Source organism: Tupaia chinensis, unplaced genomic scaffold (genome assembly GCF_000334495.1).
Source record: "Tupaia chinensis unplaced genomic scaffold, TupChi_1.0 Scaffold000340_1, whole genome shotgun sequence".
Classification (NCBI taxonomy): Eukaryota; Metazoa; Chordata; class Mammalia; order Scandentia; family Tupaiidae; genus Tupaia; species Tupaia belangeri.
This window is the reverse complement of record NW_006159834.1, coordinates 1,435,215-1,455,324: the sequence shown is the minus strand read 5'-3', so window position 1 is coordinate 1,455,324 and position 20,110 is coordinate 1,435,215. Positions and strand designations below refer to the sequence as shown.

The following is a 20,110-nucleotide window of genomic DNA, read 5'->3' as shown; positions in this document are numbered from 1 at the left end:
TCTACGTGATACTTATACCATAACTTCGCAAAAATTCTCCCTTAAAAATCCCTTAGAATAGTACAGACCAGTAGATGACATAATGCTTATGTTGCTGGACTCCCACGTAGTTAACCATGGTTTGAGTCACAGACCTGGCAGCTTAAAACTCACACTGGGTGCCTGTGTGTACGTGCCCAAAATCCTAAGAGGAGAAGGGATTGCAGCGTGGTGTTGTCTCCTGAGGGGTGACTTACTGTTTTCTGTCTCTGTTGCTCTGGCAAGTGCATGTGCTGTATAACAAAAACCTTTCTTTAAAAAAAAAAAAAAAATCCATACTAGGCCATTTTAAATGGGATACAAAAACTGCTCCAGTCAGATACTTGTTAGTTCAAATACTTTTTAGTTATGTAAGATGGGCAAGTAAAGGAAACATGGTCACATTGACCTGTATGCGAACTAAAAAAGTTCTTCTATTTTAAGAGATACAAACTTTTTTTCAAAAGGTTTTCTGTAACAGTAAAACATTTACATTCCATTTAAAAACCTTTACTGCAAAGATCCACGTCTCTTACTCTACACTTTCTGGTGGTGGGGAGGGTGTCTCCCAGTGAGCAAATTCCACTGAAAATTACATCTTAAAGTGGCCATGTTTTGGGGCCAGTGGGTAGTGTGGTGGTTAAGGCGCTAGAATTCCCACACATGGCTGACCAAGGTTCAAGTCCCATACACCTAGTGCCTTGCTTTTTCTCTTTCTCCAGCAAAACTAGTGAGAAAACAAACAAAGGTACATACATAAAAATTTAAAGTGGCCATATTTTATCAATATTTCTAGGTTTAAAAACTACCTGAACAGGGGCTGGCAGATGGCGTGGTAGTTAAGGGCGCTAGACTCCCACATGGCTGACTGTGGTTCCAGTCCTGGACCTGACAGCTTGCTTTCTCTCTCTCGCTCTGCTCTCACTTTCCTTCTCTGGCAAGTATGTATGTATTATGTATGTATGAACAAACAAACAAACAAGCACCCTGGACAAAAAAGGTAACGGCAATGACTTACTAGATTATGGCTACTCTCAAAAATCACCACACATATTTTTAATCTAGAAGTCATCCAGTCCTTGACAGGCCACTGAGCAGCACGTTTCAGGCGGGCAGGATGGGGAGCAGGAGCAAAGCTTGTGTTTATCTAGAAGACAGTAACCAGTGTGCCAAGGGAGGGTTCATGAAACCAAAGACAGCTAGCGTGCGAGCCGGGGCAGATTGTGAAAGGCCTCAAAGGTCAGGCTAAAAGCGTACCTTTCATCCTCTGGGCAACGAAAGCCTGGGCATGGCAGAGCGATGAAGTACAGACGGCAAGGGAGGGAACAGGAAAAGACAACCAGTTTAAGTGCAGTGTTAAACCTGGTTTTAGATTTGCTGAGTTTACGAGATTCAAATATAACTGTTCGGTATGAGAATTAATTTAGCAGGCCCACCGCAGCTCAGTAACCTGCCCCAGTAACAGAATCAAGTTGAGGTAGGAAAGATAAAAATGGGAAAGCACAGGCCAAGTCCAATCATTAGCAGCAGACTCTCAGGTAGCTTTTTTCTACATTTGGCAAAATTAGCACACATTATCAAGAATAAGATCAACCTTCATAATATCAACCTTACAGGACAACCCGATATGAAAAAGATAAGTATTTCCCAGATCTAGCATCATTTCTGTATTTTTATCTAACAAATCTGACTACAGTTTAGATTTTTCTCACCACGATTAAATCTGTACTGCTTAAATTCTAAAACCGATGTCCTTTCCCATGGTTTTGAGCATTTAAGATTTTCCACCAACACTGGATCCAAACACACATATAAGCCATCTCTTCTAGAAATAATGACAAGTTTTCCCACTTGAGACACTCAATGGTACTCTCTCCATTCCCTTCATTCAACAAACTATTTACTCCTTAGAACTCCTAGGAATTTGTTTCCAGGCTAAAAGATACAATCTAACCCTTGGACTGAAGTATGTAAAAACCAATGGTTTGCCTAGAACTGACAACAATTCGAAGCAGTAACTCTAAAATCTAGTTCAGGAAGCTGGCTCCCCAGTACAGGCCACAGTAATGCACAGTGCAAGAGAAACCAGATCCGCTGGCACGCCCACAGTTTGAAACCCCAGCCCAGTCAGCCTGAAGCTGCCCGACATGCACCCAGTGCCCTCGACTTGAGAAGCTGGCTCCCCAGTACAGGCCACAGTAATGCACAGTGCAAGAGAAACCAGATCCGCTGGCACGCCCAGTTTGAAACCCCAGCCCAGTCAACCTGAAGCTGCCCGACATGCACCCAGTGCCATCGACTTGATGCTCTGGAGGGCTGGAGGAGGGGGATCTCAGCATGACCAGACCCTGTGGAAGACGCTCACATCTTCCCATCTCTCATGTGGATACACACGATATATCATAAATAAAATTCAAATTTTAAAAAAGGAGTGGTGTAGCTCAAAGACTACTGTTGGCCCATAAACTGGTTGTGGCCTATAGCGATGTTAAGTACAGAAATGGAAAATACTCATTCAGGAAATTTTATACCAACTTAGCAGTACTTTTGTATCTGCTGAAGTGAAAAAAATCACGCTTACATTCTGTATGCATTTGTTTAATCTTGCATTTATCATTCTACAAAAGTACTAGATTAGAAATTGTTTTAAATACAAAAATGGGTTCTCACCAGTCTGAGATGCATTGGTTTACATTATGTGCCCTAGAGCCATGTTACCGGGGTTGGAATCCCAGTTCTGCCATTCACAGCTGTCTAATTTTGAGCAATAACCTCCCAGGGCTTCAGTGCCCGCATCTTAAAATAGGCGCTGTAGAGTGTATCTCATAGGATTACTGTAGGAATTAAATGAATACATGAAAAACATTCCAACTATCTGGTACGATTAACATTACTTTTTGGGATCAGCAGGTGGCATGGTGGTTAAGGTTCTGACTCCCGCGTGGCTGATAAGGTTCAAGTCCCGGATCTGGTGGCTTGCTTTCTCACTCTCCCTCCCTCTCTGTCTCTCTCTGGTAAAAATGAATAGTAATAAATAAAATTAAATAAATTAAATTTTTTTTAAATTACTTTAAAAAAAAAGTAGCCCAGAGTTGTATTGTACAGTTGCTTAGCTTCCCATTCTGCAAATAGGAATACGCTGTATGGGTGCGCAGACATAGGCAGGGTATGCTACTGATTTGTTTTGGAAAGAAGAAAGTTTCTCTATGTATATCCTTTATTCCTTAAACTATTTCTGTCTGATGTTTCCAGGTATAAAGTAGAGGGAATCATCTCTTCTCCTCAGAATAACAGTGACATATGACAATAAAGTCATTTTAAAGTAAGATTCAAATGAGAAAGCCTATTTCATCTACTTCTAAACAAGTACCCTATTTCTCCTTCTCTGTACTAAAGGCATCATACTTTTTTGGCCTTATTCTCTATATTGTTGGCCTCGATGAATTAATAAGCAGCCAGAATATGGCAGTGAGCTGAACTACTGACCAAGGAATAGCATAAGGCACACTGAAATCAAGCATCAACATCTAGCAGATCACACAGGCTAAAGGAAAAAATTGTAAATTAGACACGTTTATCCAAATGTTGTCTATTTGCCATGGTTTCAAATAACACTGCAACCAACAGTCTTTGTGTACCAGGCTCCGACTTCACTACTAGTTTTTCTGCACTGAACAAAAAAAGAAACCCTACATTTACCAATCCCTGGTCTACTGGGAGCCAATACAGCAAAATGGTAACAGCCTGAGCCCAGCAACAGAGTCTGTATCCATCAACCCCCTCCCTCTTTTTTGAGGAAGATTTTTGCTATAGGGCGTGTGCGCTCACCAGAGAGACAGAGTGACAGAAAATGAGAAATCACAGGCGGGATAGCCACACCACAATCTTGGGCACGCACACACACGTGCCCGATGAGGTTTAAACCACCAGATCCTGGACTCAAAATGCGGTCAACTATGTGGGAGTCCAGCAACGTAACGATTGTGCCATCTGCTGGTCCCATGTACCCCTAAATTTTAAGACGAGTATAGAAGGAGAACATTGCTTTATAAACAGGGGTTTAAATGATTGCGGGCAAGTTTCTAAAATTCCTATAAGCATCAGTGTCTTCATAACAAGAGCTGTGTGAGGATTTTCAATGATAATCTGGCCCAGAAGTGGACAGTAACTGTCAACTGCCATTAGCAATAAGCACTGAGGCGACACCAAAAAATAAAAAAGATTTGACCGACACTTGATTCTTCTTTCTAGTATCCCAACAGCTGTCAGGTTTTGTTTTGTTTTGTTTTGTTTCGTTTTGTTTTTTAAGATTTTTTGCTATAGGGCACATGCGCTCGCCAGAAAGATAGAGAGAGAAAGAGAAATCACCGCCCCAGGGGAGGTGGCCATGCTGGAATCCCTTCCACTCCATTCTCCTCTCAGAATCTTGGGCGCACACGCACATGCGCCCGGCATCAGTTTAAGCCACCAGATCCAGGACTCGATCTGCGGTCTACTACATGGGAGTACAGCGACATAGCCATTACGCTAACTGCTGGCCCCTCTCAGGTCTCTTTTATAAAACGGATTTCATATAGCACCCTGTTGTATATAATTTACACCAGGCATGAAAGCCAGGCAAGAGGCACCCACCCGAGCATGATGCTGGAGCTGCATAAGCAGCCTGGTTCAGAACACAAGACCTTGACAGGCTGGGTAAGGCAGCGTGCCTGTGACAGTCTTTCTGGGAAGACTGTAGAGTGGCGAGACACTATCTGGAGTGTGCCTCTGCTACCTGGCTCTTGTCTCTCATAAAAAAACGTAAAATAAACATTAAAAAATTAATTACCATATACAAACAACTACTAGAGGCCCAACACCTGCCTTGTAAGGAATTAAAAATGTTGTGAAAAGATTATTTTAATCTCTTTTTTGAGAGGTTTTTGCTACAGGGCATGTACGCTTGCCAGAAAGAGAGAGACAGATACAGAAAGCAAGAAATCACCCTCCTGGGGGGATGGCCACACCGCAATCCCCTCTCCTTTTTTTTCCCTCTCGGGATCTTGGGCACGCACACACACATGGGCCCGGTGTGAGTTTAAACCACCGGGTCTGGCACTGGAACCGCGGTTAACTACATGAGAGTTCAGCGACATAGTCATTACGCTAACTGCTGGTCCCAAAATGTTGTGAAAACATTTTAAAAATTACCACAGGGCCAGCCAGTGGCACGGTGGACAAGATGGATGGATCTCACATGCTGCCTATGCAGTTCAAGTCCTGGACCCAACAGCTTGAGGAACACATAGGCACATGTGTATGCCTGCCCGAAGTCCAGAGAGGTGAGGGGACTGAGGCCACAGCTGTCCCCCATGAGAAGTGCTTTCTCTCTCACGTTCTCTCTCTACCACCCCCAAGCAAGCTCGCATACTCTCAGGCAAAATTGCAAATAACAAAATTACCATGGATAGATATATTCATTGCTTTGGCTTTTATTTTTCAACATATATCTATACTAGAGGAATACCAGCTCATCTGGCAGCGCCCATCAGGAAAGTATGCAGCAGACTTAGCTGGTCACCTTCTTTGTCTGTAACAAAGGATCAAAATCATGACCTCTGGGTCTGGACAGTGGTGCAGCGGTAAGGCGTGACACTCTGCAAGGCTGATCCACATAGGAAGGTTCCAGGTCCCCACTTGGAGACCTCCCTGAGTATGTCAGCAGGCAAGTGCTCTTGATCAGGCTGGCAGAGGCTGAGAGTAGAGGAGAGCATCAAGACCCTGTTGGAGGTACGACCCTATTGGGGGTACTTGTCTACCTCACAAAAGAAATTAAAAAAAAAAAAAAATCATGTCCCCAGGTTTAAAGAATGAGTTATATATAACCTTCTTACTTACTGAGCTTACATTAATGAACTACCAAACTTCCAAAAATAAAGAGATCTATAATCTTTAAGCCAGTAAGTAGACTTCTAAGAGAGTTCTTCAAAGACACTGTTGGGATACAATCTATACATTTTTATATTAATAGGAGACAATGTACATATCTATCAATAAATACAACCAAGAGTTAACAGATAAATCATGGTATTAGTGATGTAGGCACTAAATGTGACATTTGGAAGAATTATTACTAGACGTTAATGTAAACGTGGATAAAAGCAGATTATAGAACTGTGTAAACAGTGAGAGCACTTCATCTTTTTTTAAACATCTTTATTTTTAAGAAGTTCTAGGGGCTGGCAGTTGGAATGGTGGTTACGGGCACTGGACTCCCATATGGTCAACTGCAGTTCAAGTCTTGGACCTGGTGGCTTGCTTTCTCACTCCACCCCCCCCACACACACACATACACACTCTGTCCCTCTCTGGTCAAATTTAAAAATAAATAGAGAAAGTTAAATAAAATAATTTTTAAGGGACCAGCAGTTGGCGTAATGGCTATCTCACTGACTCCCATCTAGTCGACTGAAGTTCGAGTCCTGGACCCAGAGGCTTAAACTCACTCCGGGTGCGTGTGCGTGCGTGCCCAAGATCCCAAGAGGAGAATGGAGGAGAAGGAATTGTGGCATGGCCATCCCTCTGGGGGGTGATTTCTCACTTTCTGTCTCTGTCTTTCTGTTGAGCACACACGCCCTATAGCAAAAACCTCCCCCAAAATAAATAAATAAATACATAAATAATTCTTTTCGGAAAAAGAAATTCTAAATATAGTCAGCCCTCTGTGTGGATTCCATATCCAAGAGTTCCACATCCATGGATTCACCCACTGGCAAATCAAAAATATTTGGAAAGGGTCTGCAGGAGGTGTGAGGGTTAAGGCACTGGATCTCACAAGGCTGACTGCACAGTTCAATTCATACTCTGTGGCTTGAAAACTCACACTGAGTGCATGTGCACATGCCCAAAATCCCAAAAGAAGACTGGAGAAGGGACTACAGCATCCACCCAGGGGTGACTTCTCCTCCCTCCCTCCCTCCCTTCCTCTTTCTCCTCCTCGTCCTCCTCCTCCTCCTCCTTTCTCTCTCTCTCTCCTCCCAGCATCCTTGAGGGGTCCTGGAACCAATCCCCAACAGTTACCGATGACATCCAGAGAAGGGGCTCTTCAGCATTAAAAAGAAATGAGCTAACAAGTCGTGACAAGTCTGGGGAAACCTTAAAGTCAACTGAAAAGATTATATAATGTGTGATTCGGACTATATGACATCCAGGAAAAAGCAAAAAGGTCAGAGATTTAGAAAGGCACAGAAAGATCACAGAGGACTTCTGGAACCGGGAACTATTCTTTATGCTATGATTAATATGACAGCAGGCACGGGTCACCAGATGTGAAACCGAGATGTGCACCACTGGGTGTGGTGGCACCCGCCCACTGGCAAAAGCTACTGGAGGCGGAGGACGGCAGCTGCGGCATGGAGAGCGTGCACCACCACCAACAGTGAACCGAATGTCAGGTACAGACTCGGCGAGCCAGACTGAGTTAGCGCAGGTTCATCAGCTGTAACAAATGCACTCTGGAGCAGGGTGTTGACAGTGGGGAAGCCGGGGAGGGTGCCCAGATTATATGACAACACTGTAATTTATGTTTTAATTTGTTGTGAACCTAAAACGGCCCTAAATATTTAGAAGAAAAAAGAAAGGCATAGAAAGAGATGGTTAAAAAAAAAAAAAAAAAAAGTCCAACAAACAAGTGAACCAAAATATAACCAGAGAACACCAGTTTGTGAGAGTACAGATTTTCATTTTCTTCACCTTGACCTAAATGTTTCAAATTTACTATAACAGAATTATACTGAAGCCCTAACACATACCTGAGCCTATTTTTGTTCTGCTCAGTGTGTCATCCCAATCATCTGCCCATCTCCCCCCTCACCAGTTTCACATTTTAAAGTTACCTTTGCTCAATGTTTTCCCTCATGCAAGGACAAATTCTTTCTGCCTTTTTTCTTCCTTTTCAAAAACTTGCTGTAATCCTCATTTGTTTATACTTCCAAATAAACTTCACAATCATTTTATAAAGCAATGGTTAGTAAACTCTTTCTTACAAGGGACCTAATGGTCTTTTTTCCCCAGATATACTAATACCATTTATTTAAGTTTTTTTTTTTTTAAATTTGCTAGAGGGGATGTACACTGTTAAGAGATATACAGAAAGTGAGAGAAGAAATCCCTTCTCTACTTTTCCACCCTGATGGGATTTGGGGCACACACACAGGCACCCAGCATGTTTTTCAAACTGCCAAGGCTGGAATTCAAACCATGGACAGCCATGTGAGATCCAGCTCACTTAACACCAAGCCATGGGGCCCGGCCCTTAATAGTAAATACCTTAGGCTAGTACTCTACCACTTTTCTTCTTTGTTCTGGTTCTTTTTAAAACCTTTTAAAATATAAAAAGCACTTTGAGCTAGCGGGCTACAGTGTGCAAACCCTAGCATTAAGTACCCTACCTTACCTGTACGCATTTTAGCATTCTCATTCCATGTATACTAAATTTAGGTATTAAATTCAGGAAGAATACTAAATTTTTTTCAAATACAAACTATGAATCTTCACTTTTTAAGGGTTTTTTTGTGTCCCTCAGTAAATGTATCTTTGTGTATCCTACATTTATGAATTCTTAAATTACCTGTCAGATTAATAATTCCTTAGCACCTGAGGAAAGCACTTGCACTTGGGCACATGAATGCAAATTACTTGCTAGGTTTATTATTTCTCAAACTTTTTGCCAATATTATTGAAAAATTTTAAGGCTATTCTATAATCAAAATGCAGTAAGTTACTTTTAAAATCTAAGTGTTCTTTTCTTGTTCAGTAATTCAGTCAACTTTAAGCTGAATGGAGAACTGGGTTAAACACTGGCACAGGACAGGCCCTCAAATGTTGGAATAAATGAGTAATTCTAACACTGTTCCCTCACAAAATTCCACTGAAACCATAGAATAGATTTGAGAGACAGAAAGAGGGAGCCGTGAGGTAGACAGCCCAATGGTGACTGATTAATGTACATACACAGCACGATCCTTCCCATCAGAAGCTGGCAGCACCTTCAGGACTGCAAGTGGAAAAGGCAGAAAGGGGAATAAACGAAAGAAAATGAAAACTATTTAGGGACAGCTAAATCCCTCATTCTCTGCCACTCCCAAGTCACTAGGACTGCTGCCATGTGAGCTCGAAAATAAGCAATTTGGAAAAAACAGGGCCAAAAAATACCTTAAATATATCTAAATACATTCTCAAAGGGATAAGTTAAGACTGTGCATACATATAACAATTACAAGAAGCTAAAGTGAACACTCATGAGACAGAAAAAGGAGAGGGAAGGAAGAAGGAGGGAGGGAGGAAACACCTGAAAATTAAAAAAAATGAGACACAAAGAATTGGAAAATAAGTGAAACTTCCCAGGGAACTAATCCAAGAGATCCAGTACCTAAACAGCTGTTTGAAGAGAAGAGGGGAGAAGACAACCACCAACAAATCTATCAGAAGTGATAGATATGAGTCAACGTATTCACAAAGGCAGGTAAGTACAAAGCCAGGTAAGTACCTCGCACTAAATGGGTAAAACAGGCTCACACTAAGATGTGTCACTGTGAAACGGTGATAGAGTCTACACACTTCTAGGGAATGGGGGTAAGAGGGAAACTGGTCACATTAAAAAAATAAAAAAGGCCAGATCCACTCCTGTAAGCACTGTGGTTAAGTGCTATGTCTAGGGAGCAGGATCCCATATGGCCATCTGTGGTTCAAATCCCAGCTCCAGCACCTTGAAAAACATACCAGGCATGTGTGCATGAGTGCCTAAAATCCTGAAGGGATGGAGAAATGGAGGCAAAAACGATTGCAGCATAATCATTGGGGGGGGGTGTGCTCACTCACTCTCTCTATGGTTCAGAGCACAAGTCCTCTAACAATTAAAAAAAAAAAAGTTAAAAATAGATGAATAGCCATCAGAGTAATTTCAGATTTATCAACAATTACAACAGGAAGTCACTCATGAAACAATGATTTCAAAATTCTGAAAAGAAGAATGCTATGGGGTTGGCTCCATGTCCTGGTTGACAAGGAAGCTGAATCTGAGATGGCCAACAATGCAGTTGGTTCAAGTTCCGGATTCAGCGGCTTGAAAAGCTCACTAGGCACATGTACTACATGCCCAAAATCCTCACGGGAGAGGAGCTGGAGAATGGACTGCACAGGGACCAGTTCCTACTTCTCCTCTCCCTCTATGTCTCTCTCTCTGGAGAATGATGTGCCCTCTAGCAAAAAAATAGAAAAGAATTCTATGCATAGCCAAACCACAACTGTGATACTGCTTAATATTCAGTCTCGAAAATCTTTAACTCCTTTTCTCAAAAAACTATCAGAGATATGATCTACCAAAGTAACACAGAAACCCGAGAAGACAAAGGGGCACAGCGAACAGAGATGCAAGAGGGGTCAGATGAAAGAAATCGGGAAGTTAGAGAGCCACAGCTCACACTGGAGTGGTGTGCTTCAGGAGAATGTGATTTGATGGCTGCCTGGCCAAGATAACTATTTTTTTTTTTAAGAGAGAGATTTTTGCTATAGGATGAGTGTGCTCCTTGGAAAGAGAGAGAGACAGAAAGCTAGAAATCACACCCCAGGGGAATGGTCAGGCCACAATCACTTCTCCATTCTCCTCTCTGGACCTTGGGTACGTACACTGCCTGGTGTGAGTTTCAAGTCACGGTCAACTACTTGGAGGTCCAGCAACATAACTATTACACCATCTGTTGGTTCCCAAAGGTGCCTATTCTAACTTTCCTAAAAACTACCAAAGGCTCTGGTATGTCTGGCCCAAACTTCTATCTACACTTTAACTCAGCTTGACCACAAAGTAAACAAGTTCCTTTCTCTTTTGTGCCCCACTCTCTGAATCAGTTAAGAATTTTTTTTTCCAAGAGAGATTTTTGCTATAGGGTACATGCACTCACTGGAGACACAGAGAGACAGAAAATGAGAAATCATTCCCCAAGGGGGATGACCATAACACAATCCTTTTTCGTCTAGGGATTTTGAGCACGCACACACATGTGCACAGCATGAGGTTTAAGTCACCACGTCCTGCACTCAAACGGTGGCCGAACAGTGGTCGACTACACAGGAGTCCAGCGACGTAATCATTACAACACCTGCTGGTCCCAAGCTAAGAATTTTATACCAGAAGAGTTCAGCTGTAAACTAGTCTATTTTTCTTTTTAATGATTGGTTTTACTTTTTTTTAGGTTTTTGCTAGATGGTGTGTGTGCTTGCTGGAAAGAGACAGAGAGAGGGAAAATGAAATAACATCCAAGATGGTATGGCCTGCGGCAGTCCTTTCTCCTTCATTCTGCTCTTAGGACTTTGGGTGCACCCACACACATCTGGTGTCATTTTCAAGCTAGGTCCAGGACTTGAACACAGGGTCAGCTATTTGGGATCCAACACCTTAACCACCGTGCCACCTGCTAGACCTGCCATCTAGTCTTATAGCAAGATAACAGAGCAGCCTACTCTAATAGACCACTCTCCACTGCCTAGCCTACACCACAGCTCTGCCAAGTCGAGTGCCCTGTGCTCCTCAGTTAAAACATTCACCATCTTGCCCATTGGTTTCCCCAAAAGGAACTCTAGTAAAAATTCCAAGAAACTAAAACCAAACTATAGGTCATAAACTCTGTTCAGATTATCTTCTCTTAGGCGCCTTCATCCAAAACTAGCACTACTGTCTCTTACATTGTCTAGGTTTTTTTTTTTTTTTTTTAGAGGTTTTAGCTAGAGGGCACATGCGCTTGCCAGAAAGAGACAGAGAGACAGAAAGTGAGAATCACCCCCCAGCCCCCCGGGGAGGGATGGCCACGCCGCAATTCCTCCTCCTTCATTCTCCTCTTGGGATCTTGGGCACGCACGCACACATGCCTGGCACGGTTTAAGACACCGGGTCCGGGACTCAAACCACAGTCGACTACATGGGAGTCCAGCGACATAGCCATTATGCTAACTGCTGGTCCCCGCATTGTCTAGGTTTTTACAAGACTAGGTAGCACATAGCTGAAAATACACATTTTGGGAAATTATTAAATTATTATGAAAAAATAACCAACCAACCAACCCAGGGAGGGGGGCAGAGAGTGGAGCAGCATTAAAATGCCTATCTCTGCAAGGTAATACCATGTGGAAGTGTTCCTAGTTCAAGTCTGGACACTGCCCTGAGAACACAGAGCACCCACCTGCCCATAATCTGGACCTGGCTGAGGCTGGGGCTGAATTGCAACATCAAGATCCTACTGAGGGGGAAGGGTTCTAGGGTTCACTCTCATGCCTAGTCTCTCATGGAAGAAGTAACCGTGCACCATACTGGTTGAGGGAGCTGGGTCCCATGAGGCTGACTGCGTTTGGAATCCCAGCCCGAGGACTGAAAAACATGCTGGGCATGTATGTGTGTATGCCCAAAGTCCTGACAGGATGGAGAAACAGTGAAGGTACAAGGTGACCACACCCATTGAAGGTGCTTTCTCTCTCCTGTCATCTCTCTGGTGAGCACTTGAACTCTCTGGTGATCAAAAACTGAAATTAAAAAACAAAAACAAGAGAATGACTAACACAAAAGTGACAACAGTAGGTGGTGAAGGTGCCAAAGAAATAAGAATGTGATAATGGAGTACCAAAAAAGTTGAGGTACTGATGATGTGCCAGATCTGATGGGTGTGTGGGCCTTCAGTTTATTACTAGAAAACTTGCCTACATATTTTATCCTTTGTTTCTATATATGAACATTTCACTATTTTAGAAAAGGGAAATCCTAAAAGAAATTTTAGCATGACAACAATCGTTACAGAAGCGCTTGTTTGACCAGTGGATATTTTTTTAAAGAATTATACATTTTATTTTATTTATGATTATTAATGTTTTTGGAGAGATTTTCGCTATAGGGCGCGTGCACTCACCAGACAAAGACATAGAGACAGACAGAAAGCGAGAAATCACCCCCCAGGGGGGATGGCCACGCCACAATCCCTTCTCCTCCGTTCTCCTCTCGGGATCTTGGGCACACACGCGCGCACACACACACACACACACACACGAACCCGGCGTGAGTTTAAGCCACCGGATCCAGGACTCGAACTGTGGTCGACTACATGGGAGTCCAGCAACATAGCCATTACGCTAACTGCTGGTCCCACTTCGTTTATTTTTAATTTGACCAGAGAGATATGGACTGAGAGAAAGAGCGAGCGAGAGCCAGCCAGCCAGCCAGCCAGCCATTAGGTCCGAAACTCAAACTGTGGTTGGCTGTGTAGGAGTCCAGCACCCTTAACTACCATGCCACCTGCTGGCCCCTGTGGGGAGATTTTTAAAGAAAGTAAATTGCCATTTTTCTCCTCCCAATTTTTTTTCCATTTGATTTCTGAAATTTGCCAGTTTGAATAATTTGCCAATTAAAATATTTTACTAGTGGAAACAGTTTTACTAAAATTAAAAAACTTAGGAATAAGGAACTTAGACAAAAGTACATTAGTACTTTCAGCAATTTTGGTGAAAGTCTTGCAAGGAGTACAACAGTTGGTGTGTCTGCATGCGGGAATCCAAAGGGAGGGCGAAATGGAGAAGGGATTGTGGCATGACCAGCCCTCACGGAGGATGCTTTCTCGCTTTCCATCACTTTCTCTGGTGAGCTCTCATGTCTTCTGGCAAATTTAAAACCAAACAATTTTAGTATTCATGTCAACATATTAATATTGCTTTAAAAAATTCTTATGGGATAATAGCCTCTATAGCCACAATATCTTGTAACTTCAGGTATTAATAACTAAGGTAGGAAGATTTGATATTTTAATGGAAAAATGAAGCATACATGGTTTTCTATAGGTTCCCCCCTGCGCCATGAATAAAATTAATATTTATAGGTGAGGAATTTATATTTCAAGTGATTTTTAAATTTCTACCAAGATCACATAGTTCCTTAGTGAGAGGGCTAGAACTCAAACCCACGTCTCAAGCTTTATTACCATTCTGTTCTTTTTCCCTTCAGTGAAACTCATAACATGGATGAAATTGATGGACAAGTCAACATTATGGCCAAGTAAGTTAAATATAAAATGGTATCTCTGAAAGGATATACCAGATGGTTTATGCATGGTAGGATTAGGTTTAATACCTTTTTTTTAACTTTTTTTTTTTAATCATGCTTTGGATTGTAAAATCTCTTCAGTATTTTGGTTTATATAGGTAATGATATTTAATGCTTATTTCATTTTATAACTTTTTATTGAATTAGTAACATATGTTCCTGATCCAAAATTCAAATGTTTCCCTTAGGCAGTTGGTGAAGCCTATGGCCTCATTCTCAGAATGTTTTAAAATGTGCTAATTAAGATACGATGGATTACATAGAAGTACATAATAAAGACTGAGTTAAGGTGAAATGTATTAAGGACAGTTACACAGAAGTACATAATGAAGATTAAGTTAACGTGAAACGTATTAAGGACACTCCCTGGCATGGACTAAGTCCTATCTTAACTTGGAAAACCTACCCATATCTCTAGCCTCTTAGTTCCCCCTTTCCAAAGCACCTACTTTTTGAGAATCCAATTATCAGTGTTTCTGAGGGTCTTTCTATGAAAAGCCTGAGAGAGCTGTTTATGATGATAGAAATACTCTTCTGTGGCGTCCAATCCAGTAGTCACTAGCTGTGCATGGCATTCAAGCATTCGAAAATATGTTTAGTGCAAAAACATTTTTATTGCCAAAGGGCACATGTGCTTCTCCAAGAAAGGAGGAGGAGAAAGACCTCCTGAAGACAGACAGCCTTGTCAGTTCTTAATCTTTCCATAGAGGTTTCTGTACATACAAGCCAATGTGATACCCTTTGAAAATAAATGGCAGCCAGGCACATGAACTGTTTGGCACATTATTTCTCACTTAATGTGTCTTGTAAAAAAACACTAGGGATCATACGCAAAGCTTTCACTTTTTTTCTCCTCATGGTATGTACTACATGGTATGGTTTTGACATAATTATTTCTATATCGATCAGCATTTAAATTATTTCCAGTCATTTGCTATGTCAGACTTTGTGGTGATGAATAACCTTTTACTATGTCATTTTGTAGATAAGGTAGTATATCTGGAAGGTAGATGTTTCGGCAAAAAATAGAAAATTTAAAAAATCCTACCGGTTGGAGCCCGCAGGTGGCATGGTGGTTATGGAGCTTGACTACCACATGGCTGACTGGTTCAAGTCCTAGATCTGGCGACTTCGTTTCTCACTTTCCCTTTTTCTTTGGTCAAATTAAAATTAATAATCATAGGGAACCAGCATTTAGCATAATGGCTATGTCGCTGGACTCCCACATAGTCGACTGTGGTTCGCGTCCCGGACCCGGTGGCTTAAAACTCACGCCGGGCTCATGTGCGTGTGTGCCCAAGATCCTGAGAGGAGAATGGAGGAGAAGGGATTGCTGCATGGCCATCCTCCCTGTTTGGGGCATTTCTCGCTGTCTGTCTCTCTCTCTCTCTGTCTGGCGAGCGCACGTGCCCTATAGCAAAGAAAAACCTCTCCAAAATAAATAAATAAAATAAAAGAAGTTAAATAATTCTAAAAAAAAAAAATCCCCACAAAGTTCCAGACCAGTTAACTATCATCAGTATAAGCTGCTTTAGTCCCAATATTCAGGCAGAAAGAAAATCTCAGAATTTTGTACTTTTTAAAGAGAGAGATTTTTGCTATAGGGCACATGCACTTGCTGGAGACAGAAAGTGAGAAATCACCTGAGGGGGGGAAGTGGCCACACTGCAATCCCTTCTCTGTTTTCCTCTCTGGATCCTGGGCATGCACACCTGTCTGGCGTGAGTTTTAAGCCACCAGGTCCGGGACTCGAACTGTGACCAACTACATGGGAGTCCAGCAACGTAACTATTACGCCATCTGCTGGTCCTGAAGAAGAATGCTTTCTTGTTCTCTGTGTTTTTCACTAGTGACCATCCTCACCCTCTAGCAATTAAAAAGAAAGAAGAAAAAGAAAAAAGTCTCAATGACAAAGCTGTTGCAACTCTAATGCACCAGAGGATTAAGGTCATTTCTTGTAGTATCAGGGATTTTAAAGTAGAAAAAAAAAAAAAAAATTAAAAGAACAAACTATTTTGGAGCCAGCAGGTGGCATGGTGGTTAAGGCGGCTGGATTCTCACATGGCTGCCTGTGGTTCACGTCCTGGACCTGGTAGCTTGCTTTCTCACTTTCCTTCTCTCTCATTGTCTGTCTCTGGTCAACTTCAAAATAATAAAAAGTAATAATAATAAAATAATGACAATAACATTAAATAAAATAATTCTTTAAAAAAAAACTATTACAGGTCCCTTTCTAAATCTTGGACTGCTATAATGTCTATTACATTTTTGAAGAATTATTCATTACTTATTTTTGTAATTTCTTAATTTGACCAGGCATGGGGAAGTGAGCATGGAAGTCGCCAGGTCCAGGAATTGAACCAGTCGGCCATGTGGGCGTCCAGTGTCCCAACCACCACCCCACCTTCCAGCCCCAACTATGTTACATTTTTAACCATATACAAATTAAACTATTTTATAAAAATGCTTTTTGCCTAAAACTTTCTAATTTGGATTATGCATACATAATTCATTTTACATATTACTCTACAAACTTCAGTATGTAAACTGTGTCTGTGTCTACATTGAATTCCTCTAATAACCCGTATAAAGTGAAGTGAATTAGGGAATAGAAACACTAGATTTAGTTGGTTTATTAATGAGCTTTGATATACTAAGTTCTTTCATTAAAGCAAAAACATTAATTTGCAAGGTTTACCTATCAACCAAGAGTTCCTCATTACAAGTATTTGTTCATTAACAAATATACAACAGGTGGCGTGGTGCTTAATGGGGCGCTGGACTCCCACAGAGCCCACGAGTGTTCAAGTCCTGTACCTGGCTGCTTGCTTTCTCACTTTCCCTCTTTCTTTCTCTCGCTCTCATTCTGTTCCTCTCGGGTCAAATTAAAATAAATAAATAACAAATATACAACATACATTTGTCAACATATACTTAAGCTTTATTTACTTTTGTTTTGTTTTTGCCATAGGTTATGTGTAGTCGTTGGACAAACAGAGAGTAAAGTGAGAAAATCACCCACCAAGGAGGATGACCAAGCTGCAATCCCTTCTCCACTCTCCTCTTGAAGTTTGAAGCACACACACAACCATGCCTGACATGATTTTCAAGCTGCCTGGACCAGGACTTGAACTAGAGCCGGCCATGTGGGAGTCTAGTGCATTAACCACCATGCCACCTACCAGCCTCAAATTTTACTTTTTTTTGGGGGGGGGAGAGATTTTCGCTATAGGGCACGTGCGCTTGCCAGACAGACAGAGAGAGACATAGAGACAGAAAGCGAGAAATCACCCCCCGGGGGGATGGTCACGCCACAATCTCTTCTCCTCCATTCTCCTCTCGGGATCTTGGGCACGCACGCACACGCACCCGGCGGGAGTTTTAAGCCACCGGGTCCGGTACGCGAACCGCGGTCGACTACGTGGGAATCCAGTGACATAGCCATTACGCTAACTGCTGGTTCCCAAATTTTACTTACTCTTAATAAGTTTGTAATACAAAGACTGTAATACAAAGACTGTTTTAGAAGTATGTAAAAAATAAACATTATATCAACTGGCCAAATTGATTCATTTATGAAATTATTAAAAACTCAAGAAATACAATGTAAAAACAAGAAATATACACCTCCAGTTTAACTAAGAAACCAAAACTAATCTTTTACTTTGAAAAGATCCACGAGTCAAAAAAACAGCCCAATAAGGAATAATTCAGAATGAAGATAAAGCTACCAAAAAACATGACCCATGAGGTAAGATGACCTGGGGAAACTGCCTTGCCATTTTCACTGTCTAATTTAAGTCTAATTTTGACCTCGCCACAATTCAAATGCCAACAGGATAACAGGAGACTACTATTGTCCAAATGTTCAAAATTCTGCCATGTTTATACCTTGTAAAAAGGCAAAATGCTTCCCTTAACTTTCCCTTTCAAGTTTCTCAACAAATTTAATATTTGTAAGTCATGTCTCAATGTAACTAAACACATATACATACTTAAAAATCAAAAAATAATTTCAAATAGTGGATATTTTACCTGATTTCCATAGATTAAAAATTTCCCAAATGCTTATAAAAGATGAAATTAAGAAAAACCCAGAGTTCTTTCAATGATTATAATGCACTGCATAAAAAAGAAGGATGGAAACTCATAAGGTGGCTAAAGTAGCATTGATCAAGTTATTTTTGGAGATTTCACTAATCAGTTGCTTAAAAAAATCTTTTTGCAACTATGAAAAAGGCCTCTATGTGACCAGTCAGTAGACAAAGGTGCATTAAAAGTACTAAAAATCAGCATTTTTTGCTAAAGTGACCAATTCAATACTATTTACATCCACCCTCATACTACTACAGTTTCCATCTAATTTCTACCTTCACAAACTTGAGGGGTTTATGTTCCCTGACATCTCAAATTGAAATGCACTATCCACATCTCCCTGGGTCAACACCAACACACACACACTACCACTGACCACCTCCGAGGGAATTAACCTTAACAGTTTACAATGGAAAGGGTATAGAATTTGAAAAAAGGTATAGAATTACATCTTGTATAATTTTGTATCCCAAAGAATACTTGGTACAATGTCCAAAACATTACAGGGGCTATAAATATTTACTGACTCAAAATAGTCCTTCACTACTCTGCAGTTCTTCCTGCTGAAAGGAACTGCATAGCTTTGCAAAATACAAGGGTCCTACATGTTATTAAAACTTCACAGAATACATTATTGCTTTATTATTCAGTGTTCTTATCCTTGCTCCTCTTACCAGCTGCAGTGCTTTTTACTGACACCGGTACGGTAAGAGCAGATCCAATCAAAAGTGGACATCTGAACCTGTCAAATGAGCTTTTAAATGTAAATTGTACATATTTATCTTTCACTAAAGTTATATAACATTAATGTCCTTCTCTCTCTTATCTGTATCAGCAACTTAGGAAGTTTCACAGTCAACCAACCTAATTCCCAGAAACATAAAATAATCAAGCAGAAAAGCTCCCTTAAATTCCGGTAACAAGCTAACGATAGTTTACAAGTATGTAGAAAAGAAAAAAAGACTTTCGACAGTCTATGGGAGAGTTTTTAAGATAGTTACAAATGTCTTTAAAAGGTCGAAGCAAATTGGTAAAAAGACATTATCAAAATCACAAGCTATCATAAAAACATATACAAAAATATCTGGCAACCAGACCCAGAGCTGCTTCCGGAGCTCCAAAGGTTTTCTAGTTTCTAGTACACTCACTCCATTATGCACCCAAGACACTGTCGCTTAGGTGCGACATTCCTAAAATAGCAAGCTAGTTTCAGTGAGCCACTGCTGGCAAACCCAAACTATGACAAAGATACCCTGCGCTTTAGAGGTAACCACCAACTTTCTCGCTCGGAATCGGCGTGCTTCGATTAAAGCTTAAAGTAGTGACTAAAACTACGGAGAAAGCCCGTAGCAAGCATGGATGAAGGGGGCGGAGGGAGCCGGGATGGAAAAATCTTTAAAGTTAAACTTCTACTGCCAATAAACTATGTCTTAGCGATCTGCCGGGCAATAAAGGCACGGAAGAACAGATTTACTTCAGTTCCATTCTCTGCGGCGTGCGCACTGGGCGGAAAGGATGAATGAATGGAAGACAGGCGCGTGTGAAACGCAGCAGGTCGGGCCGGCAACCAGACCGGCAGCACCGATCCGCAGGCCTCGCTCCTCCCCTTTCCCTCCTCCATGACAGCCCAGTCCCAAGCATGGAGGGGCGAGGACAATGTGATCCCCCTTCTCACCACCAGTACCCCTCGTCCTGCCCGGAGAGGTTCACCCCGCGACCGGGGGCTGTGCTCCCCACCCCAGACCTCTCTCCTCCCCTGCCGCCAGCCCCGGCCACTCCCGGGCGTGCTGGAGGAACATGCGCTCGCCCCTCTCGCTTCCCCTCGGCCAGGTCCGAGCTGCTCCACGCGTGCCGCGGCGCCGCTCCCGGCGCACCCCCCCCCGG

General features: G+C 41.8%; 1 protein-coding gene across 1 annotated transcript in view; it reads right to left on the bottom strand.

Moving 5' to 3' along the window:
• The window catches only part of EIF4E (eukaryotic translation initiation factor 4E), a gene marked incomplete at its 5' end in the record, with an annotated part of 50,206 nt that overhangs the window by 29,621 nt on the left and 475 nt on the right, over window positions 1–20,110 (bottom strand).